Source organism: Hevea brasiliensis, chromosome 12, assembly GCF_030052815.1.
Source record: "Hevea brasiliensis isolate MT/VB/25A 57/8 chromosome 12, ASM3005281v1, whole genome shotgun sequence".
In the NCBI taxonomy this organism is placed as follows: domain Eukaryota; kingdom Viridiplantae; phylum Streptophyta; class Magnoliopsida; order Malpighiales; family Euphorbiaceae; genus Hevea; species Hevea brasiliensis.
Window position 1 is genome coordinate 26,063,798 of NC_079504.1, and position 21,711 is coordinate 26,085,508.

A 21,711-nucleotide genomic window follows, 5' to 3' on the forward strand; every position below is an offset into this window, starting at 1 on the left:
TTGAGCACATGTTATTTACTCTCGCCTTTGCACTTTTATTAATTTTAATAATTAATTAATAAAACATATTATATTATATTATATGTTAGGGTTCAATTTTTTTTTTCGTTTAAACAACTTTGCAAGATTTGCAACATATTCTTCATGGTAGTATTACTTAGTACAATTTTTGTCTGTTCATCATCTTTTGTTTTGTCGTATTTGGTAGAATATTACAGTCGGTGATTCTAATAATAAAATTTCTGAATTGTACTACCTTTTAATTATTTGAATATTTATTATTAAAAAATTACTTAACTTAAAAATTAAAATTTTTAAATAAAAATGTCGGTGACAATTCACTTTTTTTTTTTTAAAATTAAACAATCTTTTATATATATATTTGATAAGGAAAAATCTACTTAGTATGAGTGTCACTGACTAAATCAGACTAATAGATCACCCGATTACACTCAATTTAAGCGATAACATGTTAAGTAAAAAAATTTGAAAAGAGAATAAAATGTAGTAAAATGCAGAATATAAACTCGAAAAAAATTTCAAAATATAAAAGTCCAAATTACAAAATGCTATAATATATATATATATATATATATATATATATATATATATATATATATATATATATGATAAAAGTTAAGATTAAATAAATATATAATATTATTTTATTGCAACCATGTGAAACAAGTGTTTTTGGCAATGAACTTTGTCAAAATTATACAACCACATAGTTATTAATTTATTAATGACAGTTTAATTACTTACATATAAAAATGTATTTGATAGTATTAATAATAATTTAATTTTTAATAATTTTAAAGATATTAAATATTTAATTACAGATATTAATATAATATTTTTTTATTTTTTTAATAAAATTTATTAGTTAATTTTTATATGACTCATAAAAAATTTTCATATGAAAAAATATTAAAAAAAGAAAATTTTTTATATTAATTTCATGCCATTTATAAGTCTAATTTCTATTTGTATTTGTGAAACTACACGCAAATTAAACTAAAAAAATAATTTACATCTTCCCATCAAAACAAAAATATATTAAAAATGCCAAAACAGTATAACACACTATTTTCTTTACATCTCATGTTGTTTGTTGATATTTATTAATTTTAGTTATCCAATATTTATAATGAATAAAAGTAAAAGATTTATGCTTCCAAAATATTCCACTCTTGATTTCACATCATCACAACTTGGTTGAAAACATGGGAAAGCCCTTAATGTTATATAACTAAAGAATAGAGGACAATTTGCATAATCTCATCAGGGCTCTTTCGTCCATACTTGTCCTACCACTGCCAAATGAAATTATTAAAAACCTAATTATAAATTATATATTTTAAGTGCCCATTTCACAACTATTAAAAACATGTTCAAATTTTACAACTTCGCCAAATTTATAAAAAATAAAGAGGTTGCAGCAGCAATAAATAGCAGTGGTTTGATTCGCTCAGTGCAGGCATATTCATAAATTATGAGCCAGCTAACTTGCTATTTTAAAGATGGCCACTGTAGCTAAAAAGGAGGAAGAAGTTTTCCGTCCATTAGCAAACTTCCCCCCTACTATCTCGGGGTATAGCTTTGCTAAATTTTCTTTTTTAGATCCTGTAAGTCTCTTCAGTCATTTTTTCCCCTTTTAAGTTTGTATTTATTTTCACTGGGAATTCTTTGTGCACTATTTCATTAAAATATACTTGTTAAGTGTACAAATACTGCTCCATATATATGCATAATGGGATTTTATTTTTACTTAACAGGAATTTGAATCATACACTAAAGAAGTGGAAGTACTCAAACAAGAGGTGATATATGTGTTAATGCAATTGACTGGAAAGTTAGCTGACAAGATAGAATTTATCAACTTATTATGTGTATCATATCATTTTGAAAATGAAATTGAAGAACAATTAAGTGATATTTTCATTGTCCTTCCTGATCTTCTTTCTAAAAATGATTATGACCTCTACACTTTGGCAATTCTATTTCAAGTTCTCAGACAATATGGATACAAAATGCCTTGTGGTAAGTACCTAACCATAAGCTTAGAAATTTATTGTCATGTTGTGATTGTATAATCCATACTACACTGATACTTTTTCTTATTAATCATAGTTCTTTAATATTTTCTTGTGTGATATCGATCAATTATTATGGATCAGATGTATTTAACAAATTCAAGGACAGCGATGGAATGTTCAAGAAAACCATCAGTAGTGATGTGAAAGGCCTCCTTACTTTATACGAAGCTACCTTTCTTAGTGTTCGTGGAGAAGATATTTTAGATGAAGCCCTTGCTTTTACAAGGTAACACTTGGAAACCTTAGCTGCTCAATCAAGCCCTCGTCTAGCAAAACGTACAAGGAATGCTCTTCTGCGACCATTCCACCAAGGCATAGAGAGACTAGAGGCTAGGAAATACATTTGCTTCTATGAAGGAGATGAGTCTCGAAATGAAACTCTCCTCAAATTTGCAAAGTTGGATTACAGTCGACTGCAATGCTTGTACAAACAAGAGCTAGCCTTGCTCTCAAGGTAAATTTTAGTTTTTTCTATTTTCTTTTTCATTGTGTTTTAACAAAAATTTGAACCTTTAATTCAAACACTGTCACTGTCCAAAGTTAATCATCAAGAATAAACTATTGAATGTCATTTTATATTTCAGCTGGTGGAAAGACTTAAATCTTGTGGAAAAACTTCCTTATATAAGAGATAGAATTGTGGAAGTATATTTGTGGGCAGTTGCAGCCCATTTTGAGCCTGAATATACTCTTGCTCGACTGATGATCACCAAGTATACAAAAATGATATCGGTGGTAGATGATACATACGATGCTTATGGTACCATTGATGAACTCCAACGTTTTACAGATGCATTTCAAAGGTTTGATACATACCTGTTATTGGCATACTTAAATCACAAAGAAAAATGATAGCTAAGAACGATTAATTATCTAACCATTTTTATTTTCCTTGAAAAAATTCAGATGCGATGCTGATGCTATTGATGAGGTGCCAGAATATATGAAAGTTATTTACAAGAGTCTCTTGAATCTTTTTGATGAAACAGAGAGTTCTGGAAATGAAGAAATGTCCTATAGAACCTCTTATGCAAAGGAAAAGGTAAGATTTGCCAAAAAGGCTTTTCATAGTTTTATTTCCCTGATAACGAAAATAATATATATATATATATATATATATATATATATATATATATAATTTTAAATTTGAAAATTTGGTTCTGAAAAGCAGTTATATTTAATTGGTCAAAATTATAATAAAATTATATTTAATTGTTAATTTAAGAAAACAAATAATTTAATTATAGCATGAGGAAGATATATTTACAAATAACTTGATTAAGTTTTTATTCAAATAAATGATAAAACATTATTATTGGTATTATTACATAATTAAACTTTAAAAAAAAAAATAAAACAGCCGAAAAAAGTTGGTGTAAAAAAAATGAAAAAATTAATATTTTTAATCCCTACATTTTAATAAAACTAATTACTTAATCTCTCTATTTTATAAAATAGACTATCTAGTTCTCTTTTTCTTTTTTTTAGAACTGTTTAGTATTCGCAGTTATTGTAAAATAACTTTTTTGTTAGTCAAATTAAGTAAGAGAAAATAATAGTTATATTATTTAAATTACGAAACTAAATAGTTAGATTGGAAAAAATTTACTTTAAAATAATTTGAGAGATTAAACAGTATACGAATTAAAAATAGATAAATAAAATAATATATTTTTTAAAATAGAAGAATTAAGTAGTAAGCTTCTTTAAAATGCATGATTAAATACTAATTTTTCTTAAAAAAAAATAATGTCAGCAATAAAACAAAGAAAAAAAAAAGAAATATAGTTGCTTTTTTACTCACCATAGCAATAACTTCTAAATAAAAAAAAAATATCATTTAATGAATAAAATAGTAGGCATTTATAATTAAAAATATTAATATTAAAATTATAATTTAATGTTATAAAATAAAATGAATTTTTTAAAACATTATATATATATATATATATATATACGTATTTAAATTATTTTAATATTTTTTTTAATAATGCTCTCCACTTTTTACCTGCTATGGCGACAATATTCTTATACAACTGGTAGGCCAGTTTACAATAGTATTAGTGATAAAGTATTTTTTTTTTACTTTTTATTATTTTTATTAATCATCATCACCATTATTATTATTATTATTATTATTATTATTATTATTATTATTGATGATTTACTATTTCTGATGTTATTATTAATTAGTTCAAAGAACTTACAAGAGCATACTTGATTGAGGCAAAGTGGTTTAATGAAGGGTATGTGCCATCAATGGAAGAGTATATAGAGAATGGATTAATCACAAGCACTTACAGTGTAATTCCAGCAGCATCCTTCACTGGAATGGAAAATGTCATGGGAACCAAGGAATATGAGTGGGTGGAAAGTAATCCAAAAACTGTTATCGCTACCAAGTTAATTTCTCGTTTGATGGATGACATAACCACTCGTGAGGTACGATATATTATATATAATAAATTCTTTTACATTTATATTTTCTTTAAAATTTTAAACGTTTAATGGAAGACAGTTTTTAGAGATAAGATATAAATATTTAAAGTAATTTTTTGTTTGGAAGGAAAATTTTTTAAAAGAAGGCAAGTTAAAATTAGTTACTGTAAATGTTTCGATACCTCAACTTATATTACCTTATTTTATTTTAAAAAAACCTTCTTGCACTCTATCAAACCTACTGTTATTTACTCATTGTATTTGATAAAGAGTTGAAGTGAAATATTTTATAATAAAGTTTTAGTTTGAAATAAATTTTAGTGATATAATTCGTTTGAACTGTGTATATAGTTCAAGATAATTAAAAATAAAATGGTTGTATTTACTTAATATTTTCCTATTTTACCTTATTTATAACTATACAAATTTATAATTTTATGTAGAATTGAATTTTAGTGATTTGAAAAAAAAATTGAATTTATAATTTAATTTGAAAAAAAAATTGAATTTTAGTGATTTGCTTTCCAAACATAAAAATTGAGAAAATTGAATTAAATTAAATTAATTTTTTTATTTTGATATTTAGATTTCCAAAGAACACATTGACTTTGTCGAAGGAGAGATTTGTTAACATTTTAAAATTCTCCCTTCATGTCTATAATATTAACTCTTTTAAACCTCACATATAAAATCAATAAATTAAGAAAGAATTTTTTTTTTTGAATTTTGGCATTCCAATTAATTATAATTAAGCATCCTATCAGATAATGGCTAAAACATATTATAAATTAATATTTGAAGCATGAGCGAAAGAGAGGAATGAATTCAAGTGTGGAGAGCTACATGAAAGAACATGGTGTCTCAGAAATGAAGGCAATTGTAGAAATCCAGAAAATGTGTGCAAATGCATGGAAGGACATTAACGAAGAATGTATGAAGCCAACGGCTGTCCCAAGGGCGCTTCTCAAATATTATGTCGATCTTTCACGAGTAGTAGACTTTGTTTACAGGTACATGGATTCCTACACGTATGCCTCAAGTCTCAAAGAGGACGTCTACTCATTGTTCCTTGGGCCACTGCCCATGTAAACATCGACTGCTTTTCTCCAGCTGGGTCCCTAGTGGGATTAATTAAATAAGCTAAGATTTTATGGAATTCTTGTTTAGTGTTTCAAGTTAGGAGTCATGTTCTTTTTGGTATGTTTCAAAGTTGGTGTTGAATAACTTATTGTCAAGTAACGTTGCAAGTTTTAAAATGGTGGAATAGATTGAACTCGCTTGTTAAATTTTTCCTTATTCTTTACTAATAATAAATTTAGTTTATATATTAAACTTGCTTGTTTAATGGCCTAATAAATAAATATGTATATCTGAATTTTATTGAAGTCATCCATCGATATTTTATATCTTATTTTTTAAGTCTCATCATATCATATTTATATTTTTCATAGCATTCAAACGTTTCTTGTGTAATTTATTTATCTAATTATTTTTTATTTCTACATTCTCTCTTTTTAATTTTTTATACTTTTTTAATTAAAAGATAAACAAAATTAAGTTAAAATTCTTGAAAAGTATATTTAAATATTATGAAAAATATAAATTTAGCTATATTGAAAGGAAAGAAAAAACCAATAGAAGTTTTTGTGGAATAAATTAGCGATTTGAAGTCTTGAGATATGTTAACAGCCCAATAGTGCATGTTTAAGTATAAAATTATTATATTTTCACAATATTTTAGTCCTTCATATTTTAAATAAGATTACACTTTATTTTTTAAATTTTAAATATTTAATTGCATTTTAATTTTGAATTAATTATTACAATATATAAAACTCTTCAACCCCACAATATTATAAAATATAGGATAAAAAAAATACTAAATACAGTTCCTATAAATATATATTAATTAATATTAGCATATAATTAAAAATGGAAAATTTTTAATTTTTTTTTCATGTATTTTGAGCAGTGGGTAATTGGGTCCTAAAAAATCTCTTTTATTCATCATTTCTAACATTAAAATTATTTTAATTTTAAATTTTAATTAAATAATGATTATTTTTAAATTAAAAAAAAAAAGGGAAAATAAAATTCTTATAATATTATGTTAGCGGTGAGCTCACTTTTGATAATGGGAAGGATCAAAAACCAAAAAGCAAGATTACTCAGTCACTCACATATGTTATATGAATAAAAAAAATAAAAAATAAAAATGAACTTGGCTTTCATGCATTTGCCCTCGGCCGTCACTTTGGATCTGAGCCACCTTGTATTTTATTTTAATCATGGCGGGCTACATTTAATTTATCATACATGCATCTCAAGTGGCTTCAATTTTTTATTATTATTTTTTCATCAATTATTTTTTATTACTATACTTTAAATAATTTAATTTTATTATAATTTTAAATAATATTTAATAATATATTATCCTATAAACATAAATAAAATTAATTTTTTACAATATTATAAATTATAATAATTAACAAATTTTTAAACAAAAATAAGTTAATTTAGTGAGTTTTCGTTCATGAACTTGTTTAATAAATTTATAAATAAATTTATCGAATAAATTGACTTATAAATTTATTTAACAAATCTATTTATAATTAATGAAGTTGATACATTTGATAAAAAAAAAAAATTATATCCCTTAAATAATATTGAGTTTTTGGTGCTTGGAGATGCGATTTACGCTTGGAATAATACATGCAAATCAAAGAATTTATAATAATCAATTTTGAGCACATGTTATTTACTCTCGCCTTTGCACTTTTATTAATTTTAATAATTAATTAATAAAACATATTATATTATATTATATGTTAGGGTTCAATTTTTTTTTTTCGTTTAAACAACTTTGCAAGATTTGCAACATATTCTTCATGGTAGTATTACTTAGTACAATTTTTGTCTGTTCATCATCTTTTGTTTTGTCGTATTTGGTAGAATATTACAGTCGGTGATTCTAATAATAAAATTTCTGAATTGTACCACCTTTTAATTATTTGAATATTTATTATTAAAAAATTACTTAATTTAAAAATTAAAATTTTTAAATAAAAATGTCGGTGACAATTCACTTTTTTTTTTTTAAAATTAAACAATCTTTTATATATATATATTTGATAAGGAAAAACCTACTTAGTATGAGTGTCACCGACTAAATCAGGCTAATAGGTCATTCCATTACACTCAATTTAAGCGATAATATGTTAAGTAAAAAAATTTGAAAAGAGAATAAAATGTAGTAAAATGCAGAATATAAACTAGAAAAGAATTCCAAAATATAAAAGTCCAAATTACAAAATGCTATAATATATATATATATATATATATATATATATATATATATATATATATGATAAAAGTTAAGATTAAATAAATATATAATATTATTTTATTACAACCATGTGAAAGAAGTGTTTTTGGCAATGAACTTTGTCAAAATTATACAACCACGTAGTTATTAATTTATTAATGACAGTTTAATTACTTACATGTAAAAATGTATTTGATAGTATTAATAATAATTTAATTTTTAATAGTTTTAAAGATATTAAATATTTAATGACAGATATTAATATAATATTTTTTTATTTTTTTAATAAAATTTATTATTTAATTTTTATATGACTCATAAAAAATTTTCATATGAAAAAATATTAAAAAAAGAAAATTTTTTATATTAATTTCATGCCATTTATAAGTCTAATTTCTATTTGTATTTGTGAAACTACACGCAAATTAAACTAAAAAAATAATTTACATCTTCCCATCAAAACAAAAATATATTAAAAATGCCAAAACAGTATAACACACTATTTTCTTTACATCTCATGTTGTTTGTTGATATTTATTAATTTTAGTTATCCAATATTTATAATGAATAAAAGTAAAAGATTTATGCTTCCAAAATATTCCACTCTTGATTTCACATCATCACAACTTGGTTGAAAACATGGGAAAGCCCTTAATGTTATATAACTAAAGAATAGAGGACAATTTGCATAATCTCATCAGGGCTCTTTCGTCCATACTTGTCCTACCACTGCCAAATGAAATTATTAAAACCTAATTATAAATTATATATTTTAAGTGCCCATTTCACAACTATTAAAAACATGTTCAAATTTTACAACTTCGCCAAATTTATAAAAAATAAAGAGGTTGCAGCAGCAATAAATAGCAGTGGTTTGATTCGCTCAGTGCAGGCATATTCATAAATTATGAGCCAGCTAACTTGCTATTTTAAAGATGGCCACTGTAGCTAAAAAGGAGGAAGAAGTTTTCCGTCCATTAGCAAACTTCCCCCCTACTATCTCGGGGTATAGCTTTGCTAAATTTTCTTTTTTAGATCCTGTAAGTCTCTTCAGTCATTTTTTCCCCTTTTAAGTTTGTATTTATTTTCACTGGGAATTCTTTGTGCACTATTTCATTAAAATATACTTGTTAAGTGTACAAATACTGCTCCATATATATGCATAATGGGATTTTATTTTTACTTAACAGGAATTTGAATCATACACTAAAGAAGTGGAAGTACTCAATCAAGAGGTGATATATGTGTTAATGCAATTGACTGGAAAGTTAGCTGACAAGATAGAATTTATCAACTTATTATGTGTATCATATCATTTTGAAAATGAAATTGAAGAACAATTAAGTGATATTTTCATTGTCCTTCCTGATCTTCTTTCTAAAAATGATTATGACCTCTACACTTTGGCAATTCTATTTCAAGTTCTCAGACAATATGGATACAAAATGCCTTGTGGTAAGTACCTAACCATAAGCTTAGAAATTTATTGTCATGTTGTGATTGTATAATCCATATTACACTGATACTTTTTCTTATTAATCATAGTTCCTTAATATTTTCTTGTGTGATATCGATCAATTATTATGGATCAGATGTATTTAACAAATTCAAGGACAGCGATGGAATGTTCAAGAAAACCATCAGTAGTGATGTGAAAGGCCTCCTTAGTTTATACGAAGCTACCTTTCTTAGTGTTCGTGGAGAAGATATTTTAGATGAAGCCCTTGCTTTTACAAGGTAACATTTGGAAACCTTAGCTGCTCAATCAAGCCCTCGTCTAGCAAAACGTACAAGGAATGCTCTTCTGCGACCATTCCACCAAGGCATAGAGAGACTAGAGGCTATGTTGTGAAAGGAACGTAAGATGGCTCATTAGAACTCACAAATGCTGCAAAATAAAGTAATCACAGCAAGCAATAAAGTGAGGACAGCAAAGAGATAACTAGTTCTCAAAGAGAAATTTAATCAAACATATGGTGGGCACAAATCTGCAGAAAGCTTTGACATACAAAGACATTATTATTCATGAACCAAAGTGGCCTTTAAATAGGCTTAACACAATAACTGAAAACAATAAACTAGCAGAATTAATTGGCACTAAATCAAAAATGCTCCCACTACTAACAAACAAACAGAATTTTAGGAAGAAAAACAAAACGTGCCTAAGACAAAGTCAGAAAATAAAACAACTGTCACTTTGAATCAATCTCTAATACTCCCCCTTGATTCAAAGTTGCAAACTCCAAGCTGATTTCTGAAGTAGACATGCTTGTCCCGTGGAAGTGATTTTGTGAAGATATCAGCAACTTGTTCATTTGTGCTACAATACTGTAATTTGATTTCTCCATCTGCCACAAGATCTCTAATAAAATGAACACGAATGTCCACATGCTTTGTTCTTCCATGGTATACTGGATTTTTTGTCATGGCAATTGCTGCTTGATTGTCACAAAAAATTTCAGTTGCTCCAGATTGTTCTTGACAGAGATCAGCAAGAATTCTCCTTAGCCATACTCCTTGACATGCTGACGATGTTGCCGCTGCGTATTCCGCTTCTGATGAAGACAAGGCTGTCGTGCTCTGTTTCTTTGAACTCCAAGAAATAGCACCAGACCCAAGATTAAAAATATATCCTGAAGTCCTCCTTCTATCTTCCAAGCATCCAGCCCAATCGCTGTCAGTGAACCCTCTTAACTTGAAAAATGATACTTTTTCATACCACAGCCCATAATCAATGGTTCCAGCTACATAACGCAGAATTCTTTTTGCTGCTCCAAGATGATGCTTTGAAGGATTATGCATGAACCTGGAAATTACACCAACTGAAAATGCAATGTCTGGCCGTGAGTGTGTTAAGTAAATCAAGCCACCAACCAAGCTTCTAAAGTGACTTGCATTGGCTTGTTCAGTCCCATCATCAACCTGTAACTTATCATTTAAGTTCATAGGAGTGGCTGCAACTTTGCAGTTTAACATGCTGAATCTTTTAAGTAAATCAGTTGCATATTTCCTTTGTGACACAAAAATACCATCTTCAACTTGCTTAACCTCTAACCCAAGAAAATAATGCAACACACCCAAATCTGACATCTCAAACTTCTTTTTCATGCAGACTTTGAATTCATCAATAAGAGAAGGAGAAGAGCCCATATAAATCATATCATCAACATAAAGGCAAATAATTAGAAGATCATTTTTACCTTGCCTTTTTGTATAGAGAGTGGGCTCATTCTTACTTCTCTCAAAGCCATTCTAATGGAAATAAGAGTCGATTTTGCTGTACCATGCCCGTGGAGCCTGCTTCAATCCGTAAAGTGCCTTTCGCAGCTTGTAGACTTGGTCTTCTTTTCCACGAACAACAAAACCTTCAGGCTGAGAAACATACACCTCTTCTTCTAACTCCCCATTTGGGAATGCCGATTTAACATCAAATTGGTAGATGGGCCAATTTAATTGAGCAACCAAGGCTATTACAATTCTCACCGTTTCAAACCGTGCAACCGGAGAGAAGGTGTCGTCATAATCTACACCTTGTTGTTGTGAATAGCCTTTCACTACGAGTCGTGCCTTGTATTTTTGAATGCTGCCATCTGCATGAAACTTTGTTCTAAAGACCCATTTAACTCCAATGGCTTTCTTATCTTGAGGAAGATCTACCAATTCCCATGTTTCATTCTTCTGGATTGCTTCAAGCTCATCTAACATTGCATTGCGCCATTCTTCTTTTTCTGCTGCTTCTTCAAATGTTGTTGGATCAGCTACAAACAAGGCTTGTGTGCCTTCATAAATTTCAGCCAATGATCTGAATTTTCTTGGAGGAGTTTCACCTTCAGATGCACTACTGTTGCTGGAACTTGAAGAAGTAGTGCTTGGTGAGGTTGATGAGAATGGACTAGGAGTGTTTGGAGGGGTTGCTTGCTGTCTAATGGTTGGTGATCCTTCATTTTTTGCTGGAATCTTGAACCAATGTCATCCGATTTCTCCGCCAACACCAGCTTGCCTCTTCATCAAACACAACATTCTCGCTAACAATCACCTTGCCACTCACAGGATTGTAAAGCCTATATGCTTTGGATTGAGTACAATAACCAACAAAAACACATTTCACAGATTTTTCATCAAGTTTGCTGCGATTATGTGAATCTACCAATGAATAGGCAATACAACCAAATATTTTTAAGTGGCTTACCCAAGGCCTTCTTCCACTCCATGCTTCATACGGTGTTTGGTTTTGGATAGCCTTTGTTGGTGACAAATTCAACAAATATACAGCAACTGCAACACCTTCAGCCCAAAAATGATCAGGCATTCCCTTAGCCTTTAACAAACTTCTTGCCATTTCAACAACAGTGCGATTTTTGCGCTCAGCCACTCCATTTTGCTCCGGTGTATATGGTGCTGTTAGTTCTCTGTGCAGGCCTTATTCATCACAAAATTGATTGAATTCTTGAGACACGAACTCTCCTCCTCTATCGGTGCGAAGGACCTTCATGCTTTTTCCACTTTGCTTCTCAACAAGTGCCTTGAACTTCTTGAAAGTGTCAAAAGTTTCTGATTTGAATTGCAAGAAGTAAACCCAGCTCATGCGACTATAGTCATCTGTGAACAACAGAAAATAACGACTCCCACCCAACGATTGTGTTTTCATGGGGCCACATAAATCAGCATGTACAAGCTCAAGACATTCAGATGCTCTTCTAGACTTTCCTATAGGAAATGGTTTTTTACATTGTTTCCCATATACACACCCTTCACACAAATCTAATGACTCAATTCTAGGTAACCCAAAAACCATTTCCTATTTCAGACCCTTTACATTCAAATGCCCATACCGTAAATGCCATAATCTAGACTCTCTATTTTCATTGACAATAAGAGCATGTTTTTCAACACTGGAAATTTCAAGTGGAAAAAGCTTGTTTGGTGCCATGTGAACATCTACAATAATCTGTTCTGATTTTTTTATCTCTAATCACACATGAGCCATCATCAAACATAATTGAATACCCACTAGACACAAGTTGTCCGACACTTAACAAATTTTGTGATAGACAAGGAATAAAATAAACATTGTAAAGGAGCTTCACATTACCGTGGCCTTTGCTTATTGCCACCGTGCCTTTGCCTTCAACTTGCACTTGTTTGTCATCACCAAGTCTCACTTTTAGTTTGTATGACTCGTCAAGCTCCTTAAACAAAGATTTTATTCCAGTCATATGATTGGAACACCTGCTGTCCAGAAACCAGATGTCACTTGAGGCTTTGTTGTCATCTTGAGAGGCCATAAATAGCTTGAGCTCTTCCTCATCTTCTGCAAAATTTGCTTGCTTTTCTTTCCTCCAGCATTCTACCTTCACATGCCCATACTGCTTGCAATTATAGCACTGGATATTGCTCTTGTAATTTTTCTGCCTCTCTGTTGTTGACCCTTGCTCATCTTGTCCACCAATTTTGCCTCTACCTCTACCACCTCTGCCACCACCTCTGCCGCGATATCCTCCTCTACCACGTCCTCTGGTTAATGCCTTCCTTGAGTCATCTTGTTGTTTAAATGACTCCCCCATCACTTGAAAAGCCTTTTCATCATTCTTTTCATTTGCCTTGTTCAACCTTGCCTCATGGGATTGTAAAGATCCCATTAGTTCATCAAACGAGTAAGTAGCCAAGTCTTTCGACTCCTCAATAGCTGCCACTACATGATCAAACTTTGGAGTTAAACTGCGCAACACTTTTGCAACAACAGTCACATCAGTAACTACTTCTCCATAAGACCTTATTTGATTAACTATTACAGATACTCTAGACAGAAAATCCTGCACTGATTCTCCGCTTTTCATTTGCAAGGTTTCAAAATCACGGCGAAGTGATTGGAGTTTTATTGTGATTACCTTTAAGGAACCTTGGAACGTCGTCTGCAAGGTCATCCATACTTCTTTGGCTGTATTTGCTGCCGCTATTTTTGAAAAAATTGACTCATCCACTGCTTGCTGGATGAAGAACAGTGCTTTGGAGTCCCTTTTCTTGTTTTCTTTAAGTCTAGCCTCTTCATCTCGTTCAAGATACCCGTTCTCAACCAAGTCCCACAAATCTTGAGACTTGAACAATGTCTTCATTTTGATGCTCCAGAATTCATAGCATTTACCTTTGAAGATTGGAATTGATGGTTGAGAAATATTCATTGCATTGCCGTTAGATGCCATGAGTCGTACGCCCGATTACAATCGAACGAGGCTCTGATACCACTTCTGTTGTGAAAGGAAAGTAAGATGGCTCATTAGAACTCACAAATGCTGCAAAATAAAGTTATCACAGCAAGCAATAAAGTGAGGATAGCAAAGAGATAACTAGTTCTCAAAGAGAAATTTAATCAAACATATGGTGGGCACAAATTTGCAGAAAGCTTTTACATACAAAGATATTATTATTCATGAACCAAAGTGGCCTTTAAATAGGCTTAACACAATAACTGAAAACAATAAAATAGCAGAATTAATTGGCACTAAATCAAAAATGCTCCCACTACTAACAAACAACCAGAATTTTAGGAAGAAAAACAAAACGTGCCTAAGACAAAGTCAGAAAATAAAACAACTGTCACTTTGAATCAATCTCTAATAGGCTAGACAATGCATTTACTTCTATGAAGGAGATGAGTCTCGAAATGAAACCTTCCTCAAATTTGCAAAGTTGGATTACAATAGACTGCAATTCTTGTACAAACAAAAGCTAGCCTTGCTCTCAAGGTAAGCAAATTCGAACCTGTAATTTCAATGTTCTGGAAACAATTTCTAGTACTATCGCTGTCCAAAGTTGATCATCAAGAGTAAACTAATTAATTGAATGTCATTTTATATTTCGGCTGGTGGAAAGACTTAAATCTTGCGGAAAAACTTCCTTATATAAGAGACAGAATTGTGGAAGTTTATCTGTGGGCAGTTGCAGCCCATTTTAAGCCTGAATATACTCTTGCTCGACTGATGATCACCAAGTATACGAAAATGTTATCGGTGGTAGATGATACATATGATGCTTATGGTACCATTGATGAACTCCGACGTTTTACGGATGCATTTCAGAGGTTTGATGTACATACCTAAATAACAAAGAAAATGATAGCTAAACACATTTAATTAATTAATTAGTATAACTTTTCTAACCATTTTTATTTTCCATCAAAAAATTCAGATGCAATGCTGATGCTATTGATGAGGTGCCAGAATATATGAAAGTTATTTACAAGGGTCTCTTGAATCTTTTTGACGAAACAGAAAGTGCTGGCAATGAAGAAATGTCCTCTAGAACCTCTTATGCAAAAGAGAAAGTAAGATTTTCCAAAAAGGCTTTTCATCTATGAGTTACTCAATTCATTTTCAGCTCCTTGCAGTAATAATAATAATAATAATAATAATAATAATAATAATAATAATAATAATAATAATAATAATAATAATAATAATAATAATAATAATATTATTATTATTATTATTATTATTATTATTATTATTATTATTATTATTATTATTATTATTATATAATTGATGTTTTACTTTTGGATGTTATTTTTAGTTCAAAGAAATTACAAGAGGATACTTTGTTGAGGCAAAGTGGTTTAATGAAGGGTATGTGCCATCAGTGGAAGAGTACATAGAGAATGGATTAATCACAAGCACTTACAGTGTAATTCCAGTAGCATCCTTCATTGGAATGGAAAATGTTATGGGAACCAAGGAATATGAGTGGGTCGAACATAATCCAAAAACTGTTATAGCTTGCAAGTTAATTTGTCGTTTGATGGATGATATAACCACCCATGAGGTATGATTTATAATTTTATGCAGGAGTAATTTGGACTTTTAGATTCTGATATGGGCCATGAAGGCTAAATTAATTATAATTTTATGATTTACAATTTTATTATCCTAATTAATTATAATTAAGCATCCTATCAAAGGCTAAATTAATATTTGAAGGATGAGCGAAAGAGAGGACATTGTGCATCAAGTGTGGAGTGCTACATGAAAGAACATGGTGTCTCAGAAATGGAGGCAATTGCAGAAATTCAGAAAATGTGTGCAAATGCATGGAAGGACATGAACGAAGAATGCATTAAGCCAACTGCTGTCCCAAGGGTTCTTCTCAAATATTATGTCAACCTTGCAAAAGTAATAGACTTTGTTTACAAGTACATGGATTCCTACACATACTGCTCAAGTCTCAAAGAGGACGTCTACTCATTGTTCCTTGGGCCACTGCCCATGTAAACACCAACTATTTCTTTTCAGCTGTTGGGTCCTAGTGGGAGTAATTAAATAATCTAAGATTTTATGGAATTGTTGGGTCCTCGAGTCTCAAAGGGACGTCTACTCATTGTTCCTTTGATTTGTTGAATAACTTATGTAAGGTATCTTGTCAACATTAAAAGTTTTAAAATTGAGTGTTTTTCAAATTTTATTGAAATAGTCCGTTGATATTCTATATCCAATCACATATCTGTAACTTATTTATTAGTCTCATTATATATCAGTATTTAAAATATTCATATATAGCATTCAAATATTTATTATGCAATTTATTTATCTCATTATTTTTTTTTATTTTTTTTTATAATTTGAATCAAATGAATTAAAAAAGTATATATATATATATTAGCGGATAAAAAAGAAATTTTTTTGGAGCAATATATAAAAAAAATAAATAATAAAATACTATCAAAATATGTTAAAAATATAATATTAATAACTTTTTTTTCAATATATTAATAACTTACAATTTTTTTGTTGGATTTTGTTATTTTTAATAATTAATTCATATACAAAATAAGTAAGAGTTGCATAAATACAATAAAATAGTCTAAAAAATATAATGTAAAAAATTCTATAATTTAATTCACATAATCTAATTTTACTTTCTACAAGGAAATTTCATTTAATTACTTGTCAAAGTATTATTATTTTTTAGATATTAAATGGATTACATTAATGAAATGTGGATTTGATTCTTAATTTTATACATTATTTAAATTTAAATTATTTCATTAAATAAAAAAATCTTAGCCGTTTTCTTCTTTAAATTTTTTTTATTCTTTTTTTTTTCCTTCTGAGTTTTTTGAGATGGCCCCGTAAGTATTTTCATTGGTGGTTATATATCTTTCTCTTTTCTTTTTTGTTTTCTTATTAATAATTTTTTGATATATATTCTATATTTATCTTTGATCTATTCTTATTGATTAATCTGAGTTTTGTTGCCTCTTTTAAGAGGATTTGGTCTCCTCTTCTACGAGGTTTGGTATTTCATCCTTTACAAAGATATTTACTATTTTCTTTATTGCGAGTATTTATTTTTTTATTAGATATTTTATTTTGTTATTTGGGTAAGAGTACTAAACTCAACTTAACTCAACTCAACTAAGCCTTTATCCCAAAAATTTGGAGTTGGCTATATGGATTATTTTTCTCTACTCTAAACGATTTTGAGTTAAATCCTTAGAAATGTGTAATGTTTCTAGGTCATGTTGTACTACTCTCCTCTAAATCAGTTTAGGTCTACCCCTTCTTTTCTTTCTATTATCTAACCTAATGTGCTCTACTTTATGAGAATATTACAGTTTGATGGTTTTCAAATCAGGCTTGTAGAAAAATCATAAAGTCAAACGGTGATAAATTAACATTAAGCGGAGCATGCTTGTCATTGAATGACTAAATCAAATATTCTGACAATACGATTAAGTTCTCCAAATCAAATAATTGCTATTATATTTTGTATAACTGGTTTATTTTAAATTTTCTTTTGTAAATGTATAGTAGTATGAAATTTCATATTATAGATTTATATTATGTCTACATTTAATTGAATTATTTCAAGTTGTATAAATTTAAACAAATTATAATATATATGAATTAATGGCTGTTTCATTACTTGTATATAGAGATGCATTATTTAATTTTTAATAGTTCTAAAAATATTTGATGTCGTGGAGTCCAATATTGATAACATAGTAATATTATATTTTGACTTTTAATAATGTTTAATTTTTTTTTATATGACCCATACAAAAATTTTCATATATGAACAAATATTTCAATAAATAAATTATTTTTATATTAATTTAATTTAAACTATTTAAAAGTGTTATTATTTTCTATTTATCCTTATGAAATTACATGCGAATTAAACTAATAAAATAATTTATATTTTTATTTTTGTAATAGACAATTGAAAGAGTAACCTTCAAACTTGAGTCTATCAAATAATTTATATGCTATTGTATGCTATCAAGAATAAAATTAAAAGATATTAAAAATGCCAAAACAGTAACCCTATTTTCTTTACATCTCGCATTGTTTGTTGATACCGTTAACTTCTACGTTTATTACTTTATCATTTTTTTTTTCTCTCATTTGCTCACTTTTCATTCTCAGTAAGTGCATTGAACGTTACCTCTAAAAAGAATAGACCGTAGTGCAATTTGCATCGTCTCATGGCTCTTTTGTCCATACTGCTCTTACCACTGCCAAATAAAATTATTAAAAAGTTAGGAAAGATAATGAAGTTATTGAAAAGGTCGATTCTATTCGCATAAATTAATTTTATGTGGCCATTTCACAACTATTAAAACATGATCAAATTTCACAACTTCACTAAAATTGGAAAAAAAAATAAAATAAAAAAGAAAGCAGAAAAATGAAAATTAAAACATGATCAAATTTCATAAGTTGTCTTGTCCCAGGGGCCCTCCAAGTGCTTAATAATTAGTTGTGGTGAGAGTGAGAGAGAATGGTATGATTATATTTGTTTTGAATGGATATTAGTGACTGAATCTCTTGTGACATTTTAATATTAAATATTATATTTAATTAAGTAATTAATTAAAAAAACTTAAGTTTATTAATGAATAACTTTAAGTTATGTATTTTCTATATAAATAGGTGAGCTTTTTATTAGCTTTCTATTTTCCTTACACAACAGTAAGAAACAAAATAGAAAGTGCTTGAGAGAATTTAAAGTCAAGGAAAAGGTGCTACGTAGTGGAGCTTTGGACTCAACCGTTATAGAGTTGGTTAGCATCACATGACGAAATTGTCAGGCTGTTATATTCCGGAGGGAACAAATCAACATAGAAAGTATATTACATCGGTTTATGGGCATTGTCTAGCAGAAAAGGCTTAAATCTCCTTAAAGAGAGCGAGATGTTTGTGCCTAAGCCTAATCAATCTTATTAATTTTCTTCCTTTTTTAATTATTTTCTTAATTTATCATATTTTTACCAACAATTTTAAGGAGACTTAAATATAGAACCAATCTTTAAGAAACCAACATATCTTAATAAGCCCTTCTGCTTCAAGGGAGCTCATTTCAAGAGATGGAAAGGCAAGGTATTGTTCTATCTCAACCTTCCCAAGGTTGCTTATGTCCTTATAGAGAATGTAACACCCCTCTCCCGTTTACAGTGTAGCCGAATAAGGCGTGCTACATTTGGTGCCGGAGCATCCTATCATGTCTTATCGTGTACAATATTAATTTAATGTCCATCTAATTTTATTATCTCACTTGTAGAAATTTTTTTTTTTATCCCATTTCATTTTAATGGAGACCCAGCCAAAATCTCCTCTGTTCTATTAGTGCATGGTAGATTTCATTATTTACCTGTTAAATTCAAATTATATTCCGTTCATCTATTCATTAATCATATCATTTCTCATGCTTATATTAATTTCAAGAAAATAAATTACATTTTATTCATATAAAGTTTACATATACAATAATTTACAATTTATATACAATCCAAAATTATTTACATCATTTAATTACATATAATACCAAAATACAAAATTTAATATGTACATGAGCCCTACCAAAATAACTGATGAAGTGACAATCCACACTCTAGCAGATCTGATCCAAGTCCGATCTAGGCACTACTGTTGCTGCTGCTCTCCAGTACCTACGCGTGGTAAGAACCAACGCGCTAAGCATATTACTTAGTGGTGCATAAAAGAAAGGAAAAATAACTAAACAATTTAAAATAATTATTTCACGTATAACCTTATAAATAAATATCAATTTTCATGTATTTAAAATCTTTTACATGTTTTCTAGAACTTTGGAAGTAAATAAGCTAATAAGGATCTTTTCTGTGCATATACCTTATATTCAGTCTTATAAAATTCATATTAATGATTTTCTCATATACTTATTTATATTTATGGCTTATTGCTTTTATCTGTGTCCAGTAACCTATGACAGACTATAAAGACTGGATACACGGGAGTATACTAGTTAGACATCCGTATGTCTACCCAGTATACAACGGTAATATCAAGCACAAGTCCAGCGGGCAGGCATAAGCCAGTAATAATGAAAATTAGCACTATGGCCATCGGGCAGGCATAAAGCCAGTAGAACAATCATCTTAGACATATGTTGTTTGTCAATGATTATCCCTGTAGGCAGTACTGCAATATATAGTCCCTAATTGGTATACCAATCGATCCAAGCTATATAAATGAGTTTAGGTGTACTTTGGGCTTAATAATGTTATTTCATACCTATAGTTTCATTAATTCATGTCATTTTTATGCTTAACAAAGTATTCTATTTTATTTCATATCATATGCTAAGTTATTTAATGAACCTTTCTCAAGGTCTAGAATTTGGCAATTTCTAGAGTCTGTCTTTGTCTAATTAATTGGTCATGTTATAGTCATTTTTAGGCCTAAGGTTCTTCATAGAAGTTGTTACCCTATGTCTTATAGTCACTCAGAAATTTTTATTATAATTTTTCAAGTTTTGTAGAATTAATTATGGCCAAATCACTGGCCTAGACTCATGTACCCTATTCTACCAGGATTCATGCTCAGGTCAAAAACTTTGACTCCCATTTTAGGGTTCTTATGTTCATAATTTGAGGACCAAGTCTAGAACAAAGTTGGAGCCCTATTTCTTAGGGTTCCAAATCAGTATGGCGCATTCTAATTAGAGCTTCCTAGTGGGAGATATGGCTAAATGAGTGTTCTGGGGTCAAATGATCACTTAGGTAATTTCCAGAATTCATATACTAACTTAACCTAATAAATTGGCCTAGTTCTCTTAGTGTCTGGATTTTGGTCAAAAGACCAATTTTGTAAATAGAAGTTTTGCCACTGGTTTCATTGAATTTTTTTTTTTTGTAGACCAAGTTATGGCCATCTTGCCAAAACTTATCGGGTGAGCTTTAATCTAGGAAATTCTAGGCAGAATGGTGCAGGTCAGTTTGGTATCCTAAATTGAGTCAACAATTTAATTTGGTTAGAGGCATTTCTGGACTTGGTGTTCTCAATGAAAGTTGTAGTCCTATGTCTAATCTTTCCAATGGTATAAAATTCAGGTCATTTGGACATGTCTAGAGGGAGTTATGGCCAAATGAATATGTACTATTCATTTATTCATTTTTCTGGGTTTAGTGTTTGAATACCCGGATTGGGATAGTAAATTGACTAAGATTTTGACAGAATTTGGGCAGGATTTCTTCAGAAAAAATGGGGTATTTTGAGTCTAGTTTCACCTTCAATTGGCCTCATACCAATTGGAGTCACACAATTACAGTTATGACTCAAAGAGTACACTAGACTCATAGGTCCGAATTCCTGCATAAGAGAAGTACTCCCAATATTCATTCCTCTTTACTCCCAACTACAATTTATCATTCATAACACTTCAAATGATTAACAAACAGTCTCAATAAGATCAATCTCAAGCCATAACACCAAGGTACCAAAATTAATTCAAACCCTAACTCAAAATTTCTCAAATCATGCAAACCTTATACCAATCATCATATATATCTTGTCTTTCATCTATTCTAAGTTAGAA

At 29.4% G+C, this 21,711-nt stretch overlaps 2 pseudogenes; both read left to right on the forward strand.

Annotated features, from left to right (window-relative positions):
• The first annotated feature begins 1,523 nt into the window (after window positions 1-1,523).
• Window positions 1,524-5,627, forward strand: LOC131171087 (probable terpene synthase 6; annotated as a pseudogene).
• A 3,171-nt stretch (window positions 5,628-8,798) lies between these two features.
• LOC131171381 (probable terpene synthase 6) lies at window positions 8,799-16,124 on the forward strand (annotated as a pseudogene).
• Window positions 16,125-21,711: the final 5,587 nt, after the last annotated feature.